The sequence below is a fragment of the Mesoplodon bidens genome (assembly GCF_964165515.1).
Source record: "Mesoplodon bidens genome assembly, chromosome: 15".
Classification (NCBI taxonomy): Eukaryota; Metazoa; Chordata; class Mammalia; order Artiodactyla; family Ziphiidae; genus Mesoplodon; species Mesoplodon bidens.
This window is the reverse complement of record NC_138171.1, coordinates 37,683,895-37,691,714: the sequence shown is the minus strand read 5'-3', so window position 1 is coordinate 37,691,714 and position 7,820 is coordinate 37,683,895. Positions and strand designations below refer to the sequence as shown.

The 7,820-nt window shown below is 54.1% G+C and overlaps 1 protein-coding gene across 1 annotated transcript in view; it reads left to right on the top strand.

Annotated features, from left to right (window-relative positions):
• Positions 1-269: 269 nt before the first annotated feature.
• MLXIPL (MLX interacting protein like) overlaps positions 270-7,820 on the top strand; it is a gene marked incomplete at its 5' end in the record, with an annotated part of 30,814 nt that continues 23,263 nt past the window's right edge. Inside the window, one exon of the mRNA XM_081256308.1 lies at positions 270-394. The remainder of the gene's footprint in view (positions 395-7,820) is intronic.

Here is a 7,820-nt window from a genome sequence, read left to right as displayed (position 1 = left end):
AAGCCCCGCGGAGAGGGAGGTTAAAGGTGAGCGGCACGAGCGGGTCGCAGACGGGGATTGGCAGGCGCTGGGCTCATGGCCCGGGCCAGGGCTGCCCCACAGGCCGCCGGCTGGGTGAGCGGTTGCCACCCACGTGCTAAGGAGAGAAGGAGGCACCGGATCAAGGGGCACCCTGAGGGGGCGGGACGGCGGGCGCCGGGCAGTGCCAGCGTCCACACCCGCTGCGTAGACAGCGCAGAGCCCTCTGCCGCCGGCGCAGAGAAGACACAGAGAGCAAGTGGCCTTGGCCCGGAGCATCCCGCGTGCGCCCCGGACGCCGCACGGACGCAGCACGGGAGACCCCGTGGCCCTGGCTGGGAGCCACCACGCCCTCCGCAGATTGCGCGGAATCCAGGTAAGGGGCGTAGAGGGGGGCGGGGGCGGGGGCAGGTGCCTAGCCCGAGGAGAGTCGGAGCCTCCGTTATGCTGGACCTCAGTCTCCCCACCTGTCAAATTGGGAGGGGCGCTTCTATGGCTCTGCTGAGCTGAAGGGGTTAATACTCTCGTGTACCTGCACCCCTCACTCAAGCGGGGCGGGGGCGGGTAGCGACGAGGCAAGCTCATACCCCAGAGAGGGCTCAGGATCAAGAATCCAAGAAGAGTTCATCCTGCCTGCCCTTCCAGGAGGCCCACAGGCTCCCACTGCTTCCTCGGTCCCACTGGCTGGGCTGGGATTGAATCTGGGTCCAGGGGGCTCTCCATGGAGCCGAGTGTGGGTCCAAGAAGCCAAGAGGGAGGGCCTTCCTCCCTGTCATTCCCCCCTGCCCTGGGCAGTTGTGGGTGCCAATAGAGAAGCTGGTTCCAACTGGGCCCTGGATCGGGGCAAGGACCCAGACTCCTCCTGGCTGGTCAGGAAGAAGCCAGCTGTCTCCGTGGGGCAGGGAAGCCATATGGATTCCTAGTCACCAGGCTTCTAGTCAACAGGTAGGGACTAGGGAAGTGGTGAAAGGCATCCCCACTGGTCTGGCTCAGGGAGGCCAGGGCTCCCTGCCGGCTCCCAGCCACCCAACTCCCAGCCACCCTGCCCCCAACCCCAGGTCTCCTGAGTCCACCTGCGGGGCCAGGAAGCCAGAGTCAGGCCTGGACTGGGTTTAGGAGCTTCGAGCTCTTGTCTGTGTCTGGCTGTGTGACCATGGGCATGTTACTTCCTTTCTCTAGGCCTGGCTCTCCCTCTGTGACATGGGGAGGCCTGTTCCTGGGCCACTAGTATGGAGACAGGGACAGAACAAACTGGGACACCAGAATGCTTTGGGGTACAGGGCAGCCCCCTCCAAACAAGGTATCTCTGGTCCGTCACAAGGAGGATGATGTGACAGGGTCAGTTGGATCAGGTGGCAGGTGAGGCCCGGGATCTAGCCCTGGCCTCCATCTTGCCCAGGTTCCTCAGCATCTGGCCAGATCCTCAGAAGAGGGCCCTGGGGCTCTCAGGCCTGGGAACCTGAGCACTGGGCTCAGGCCCACCCCGGGGAGGCTCAGCTCCTCAGCCACAGGGCAGAGACAGCTTCTGGGGGAGGAGGGGGGTTCCAGCAGAGGAGCTCTGAGCTGTGACAGCCAGGATTCTCCCTCTCTTGAGAGGGTGATTCTTCTGAATGTGCCCCTCCACCCCTACCCCCTTACCCTGCTAAGGACACAATCTACCTTAGACCTGGGCTCAGTTTGGAATCGTGCTCAGGGCTCAGGCTGGGATCAGGACTCAACCTGGGCTCAGGTGAGAGGGCCGCTGAGAGCTGGGGTCAGGGCCCCATGTGGGGTCATGGAACGCTGTGAATGAAATCCTCTGACACTGGTGCGGGTGACTTTGTAAGCTGAGGTGGATGGGAATGAGCTTTGACAAACTGCAGAGTGGAATGGAAGTGGGAGGGGCCGTGCTTTGGAGGCTCCCACGGCCTCACCTGCCCAGACCCTCAGACTCCCCTCCCAGGGTCTTCCCTCTGAGGCTGCCCTTGACCCCACTGCTGGCCCTGTGGCGGGCAAAGGCGGGCTGAGACCTATGTTGGCGCTGTCGGGCTGGGAGGGGCGCGCCTTAGGCCAATTCTCGCTCCCTGGTCAGGGCTGAAGAAGGGGTTTGGGCTCAGAAGCAGAGGAAGGAGAAGAGAGGGTCAGCTGGGAGTGGGAGGAGGAACTGAAACTCGCTGTGCACCTACTGTGTGCCAGGCACTGTGTGGGGGCTCTTCTGTCTCTGTTTCCTGCTTCCTGATAACCTGATATGGAAGAGGATATTCTCTCCACTTTAAGGATGAGGAAACAGAGGCCTAGAAAAGTCAAGGCACTGGCTCAAGGTCACACAGCCTGGAAATGGCAGGGCTGGGTTCAAACCCAGGCAGCCTGATTCCAAAGCTCTGGTTTCTGTTCCCACTGCTGCCTCTGACTCTCCTCCAGGTGACCCTGTCCTCTTCTGGGCCTCACTCTGCTCATCTGTAACCTGGGCCTAAGCATTCTTACCCAGACAGTTGGGCAGCGGCTGTGGGCGAGCGTGTGCTCTGCATTCAGGGGGTGTATTCCTGGGTGCTCATGGGTGTCCTCATGGCCTGTGCCCACCTCATCCATTTCTCCATCTGTCTTTCCTGCTCCTGAGATACAGGGGCAAGGCAGCTCATGTTTGTCTCTCCTTTGTGAGGTAAGCTAAGCTGACCTTGTGTAGGGGACCCTGACAGACCCCAGCAGGAAGGAACAGAACATTCCCAGGACAGGGCCTGGCACCAATAAATAGGTGACGCCTCCTCCTGGCTGGCCCTGAGTTATGGAGGTCAGCAGGCAGGTGAGTGAGCAAGTGACAGTCAGCTGCTGGGGGCCCCCAGTAGCCCCATGACTCTGGGTGAGAGAGATGTGCCTTCCTGGGACCCCCTTTCCATGTCAGTCCAGGAGTCTGAAGCCCTGATGAGGCTGGTATGGGACCACAGTTGGTATGACTCCTAGAGCTCCCAGCACTGAGGAGGCCTGGGGATTCTGGGCAGGGCCGAGCTGACTGTCGCCCACCCACAGCTGGTTTGAGAAGGCTTTTTCCATCCCTGAGTCCCCTGGTGGAGGTTGTCCCCTCATTGTCTGTATCCTGCAGCACCTGGTTCTTTCTCTAACGCCATACCCAGAGCTGTTGGCTAGGAAGGAAGGAAAAAAGAAAGGGCAAGGGTGGGAGAGGCAGAGAGAGAAGAAAGAAGGAAACCCACACTTACCATGTGCCAACCACTGGCCATCATTCACGTATTTCACTTAATCTTCACAACAACCCCCTAAAGTAAATATAACATCATATCACCACACCCATTTTAAAGATGAGAAACCAGGGTCTTCCCTGGTGGCACAGTGGTTAAGAATCTGCCTGCCAATGCAGGGGACACGGGTTCGAGCCCTGGTCCGGGAAGCAGCTAAGCCCATGCGCCACAACTACTGAGCCTGCACTCTAGAGCCCACAAGCCACAACTACTGAGCCCTCGTGCCACAACTACTGAAGCCCGTGTGCCTAGAGCCTGTGCTCTGCAACGAGAGAAGCTACCGCAGTGAGAAGGCCACGCGCCGCAACGAAGAGTAGCCCCCGCTTGCTGCAAGTAGAGGAAGCCCGCGCACAGCAACGAAGACCCAACGCAGCCAAAAAATAAATAAATAAAATAAATCTATTAAAAAAAAAAAAAGAAAGATGAGAAACCAGTGCTCAAAGCCCATTATACCATTCCCTCCTTGTTTAGGGGTCGCACTCAGAGAGGACCCCAAAGTCAAAGAACAGGGGCAGGTTTGAGCACTACAGTACATGCCTCTGTGCCAGGGAGCCCTGGACTGCCCGGGCATCGTCTGACTCTGACATTTCTCAGGCAGGCAGGGGTCTGAGCGGCCAGGGAGGTCCTGGCCTTGACAATCATTCCACCCCCCCAAGGCACCCCCATTCTACTCTCCGGGGACTGACTCTGGGCAACCACACCCTCACCCCACCTCGACACACAGAGGTGGCCAGAAATGCACAAAGAAAGAGGCTGCACTGCCAGGCGCACCTGCTTTCTGTTTCCTCCTCTGTAGAATGGGTCGACTAACACAGTGGGCCCTGTTCTGCCTCTCCTGGCCCGCTCTCGTGAGACTCCGATGGTGCAGCTTGCAGAGCTGGGAGGCAGGAGGCCTGGCGTGGTCACTGACATGACATGCTGGTGGTCTGAGACAGCCCCTGAGCCAAATCAAGCCCCACTTTCCCTCTGTGTAACGTGGCCTGCGGACACGTGGTCTGCAACCCTCTCCAACTTACAAACTTCTAGATCGTGGATATGAGTCTTGAGCAGCTGATGAGACCCTAATCCTCACACCCCCTCCTGGAGAGCATAGGGAGAAGGACTTGCCAGTCCTTCGTTGACTCAGCAAGTATTCACAAAACACCTACTGTGTGCCAGCTGCCCCTTCCACCCTGGCACCTGCACTTCAGCTCCATCTTGGGTGGGCTTATCTGATACTTGATATTTAGGGGCGGTCAGGTCATTCTTCAGTGCCTCTGAGCAGCCCAGTGGAAGGACACACTTGGGCTCTGCCATCGGACACACCTGGGCTCAAATCCAGGCTACACTACTCATTAACTGTATGACCTGGAATGACTGTCCTACTCTCTCTAACACACGTAAACAAACAACTCCCTGAGCTAGGTGTGATCTGTAAACTGGGGACCATCGGCCCTATGTGACAGGTGTTTGGGTGGGTTGATTAGACACGACAACCAATGTTCAGGGCCTGGCAGGCCACTGGGAGGCCTGGTTGTGGTACAGTGGGAAACATACATATCTAGTTTTTGTCTCTGGTTCCTAGCACACAACTCCTAAAACCCATGGAATCTTCAGAGTGATAAGTGTCTTTTGTATGCTAATGAGATGACTGGTGGCCCCCTAGATAGTTTTGAGCTGGTCATTAGGAAGATCAAGGCATGATTGGAGGGCTGGAATTTTCAGCCCCACTCCGCATCTCTGGGGAGGAGAGATGGCTGGAGATTGAGTTCCGTCACCAAGGGCTAATGATTTAATCGATCGTGCATATGTACTGAAACCTCCATAAAAACCCCTAAATGAAGGCGTTTGGAGAGCTTCTGGGTTGGCGAACACATGGAGGTGCTGGGAGGGTGCGTACCAGGAGAGGGCATGGGAGCTCCATGCACTCTCTGCTCCCATACCTTGCCCTGTACGTCTCTTCCATTCAGCTTTCCTGAGTTGTCTCCTTTATGCTAAACTGGAAAGTGTAAGTAAAGAGATTTCCTGAGTTCTGTGAGCCTTTCTAGCAAATTATGGAACCTCAGCCAGGGATCACAGGATCTCCTGATTTATAGCTGGTTGGTCAAAAGTACAGGTGACAACCTGGACTTGTGATTGATGTCTGAAGTGGAGGCAGGCTTGTGGGACCAAGCCCTTAATTTCTAACTCCAGGTAGACAGTGTCAGAACTGAATTGAATTGGAGGACACCCAGCTGGTATTGGCGAATTGGAGAAGTGTTGGAAAAGACCTCACGCATTTTGTGTCAGCAGTGTTGTGAGTAAAAACTGCCCACTGGCAAATGGCAGCCATCGGCATTTTTACAGACGACAGACTCTTGGTGAAACACCAACTCCAGGCTGGCCCCCATCCTTTGCTCTGCTGTGATGCCAGTGGCACATTCTGCTCCCCTAGCTGTTCACAACACACAAGAGGCTGGGCTGCTTCTGCCCATGTTACAGGGAGGGCAGCTGAGGCCCAGAGAGGGCAGATGGCTTGCCTGAGATGACCCAGCCTCCCTGATGAGCCAGCCTCCTGGGCCTTATGCCCTGAAGAGAAGGTGTCCCCATGGGGTCCTTGGGCCCTGCAGAATGAGAATAAAGTGTCAGACAAGCTGGGGTGGGAAGCTGCACCCCCAGCTTCCCCAGCGTCAGATCGGCCAAACAGGGAGTCTTTCCTGTTGTTTAGGCAGCTTTGATCTCTGGACTTCGGGGTCCTCAAAAAGAGGGGAGGGGTTCCCATACCATCTTCTACTCCTCTTGTTTTCTTTACTTTTTTGGAGGATTTCCCCCCCTGGTTTCAAAAGCAATACACAGGTATTACCCAATTTTAAAATTTATAGAAATTTATAAAGTAAATATCTCTATTACCCACCCCCCAAAGACTACCAGTGTCATAGTTTGGTGCCTGTATGTCCAGACTTTTCTTCTTTTTTCATATGTGTGTTTACTATTATTAATTTACTCACATGGGATCACACTTCACCTACTGTTTTATGTTTCTTTTTTAATCAGCATTGCGTCTTAGTGATTTTTTCCTATTTCTGCAGCTGTAACAATGATGACAGCTAGCATTACTGTGGAAGCACTTTGCAGGTATTAATTCACTTAATCCCCATTAAAAACTATGAGAGACAAATCCTATTATCACTATTTTACAGATGAGGTTGTTAACAGCTACATAGTATTCCACTGTAGGGACTTATCAAAATTTATTCAACCATTCTTCTGCTTCTCAGTATTATAAACAGTCCTGCAAGGAACATCCTGGTACATCTTTGCACACTTATGAAGATATTTTTATAGGACAGATTCCTGCAGTTGAAGTTGGTAGGTCAGAGTACCAACATTTTTGGTGTAATAGATTTTGCCAAATGGTCCTGCAAAAATATAGTCCCATGTTACTGGTCCACCGACAGAATAGGAAAAAAGCCTGACCTGGCCCACGTTATTCCTGCCTCTCCCTGGCGTGGGACAGGGGTTCTCAGGCTGCCCAGGAAGCAGCCACAGTGCTGGATAAGAAGTTTCTGGGCAGGGAATTCCCTGGCGCTCTCACTGCCAAGGGCCCGGGTTCAGTCCCTGGTCGGGGAACTAAGATTCCACAAGCTTTGACCAAGGCCGGAAAAAAAAAAAAAAGTTTCTGGGCAGATAACCCCTCCAGTTATGCCACAGGCCACTAGAGAAAGCCCGCACGAAGCAATGAAGACCCAATGCAGCCAAAAATAAATAAATTTATGAAAAAAATGTATGAACTGGGACGGACTTCCCTGGTGGCGCAGTGGTTAAGAATCCACCTGCCAGTGCAGGGGACATGTGTTCGAGCCCTGGTCCGGGAAGATCCCGCATGCCGTGGAGCAACTAAGCCCATGTGCCACAGCTACTGAGCCCACGTGCTGCAACTACTGAAGACCGCGCGCCTAGAGCCCGGGCTCCGCAACAAGAGAAGCCACCACTGTGAGAAGCCTGTGCACCACAATGAAGAGTAGCCTCCTTTCGCCGCAACTAGAGAAAGCCTGCGCGCAGCAACGAAGACCCAACGTGGCCGAAAAAAAAATGTATGAACAATATGACACTACTTGTAATATCACTATATGTAAATATAGAAGCAGAAGGTCTATAAGCATGAAGTGTACTTTTCCCAAAGAGAAGTGACTTTTTTCTTTCCTCATAGGATGAGACCCGTATTTTTTTTTTTTTTTTTTTTTTTTTTTTTTTTTTTTTTTTTTTTTTTTTTTTTTTTGCGGTACGCGGGCCTCTCACTGTTGTGGCCTCTCCCGTTGCGGAGCACAGGCTCCGGATGCGCAGGCTCAGCGGCCATGGCTCACGGGCCCAGCCGCTCCGCAGCATGTGGGATCTTCCCAGACCGGGGCACGAACCCGCATCCCCTGCATCGGCAGGCGGACTCTCAACCACCGCGCCACCAGGGAAGCCCGAGACCCGTATTTTTTGATAGAATAACTGGATGCTTCTGATATGAAAACTCATCCAGTCCAACTTCCTCTTTGATGTAGTCATATTTATCAATTGTCTCTTCATGATTTGTTCATCCATTTTTCAGATACAGAAACTGAGACC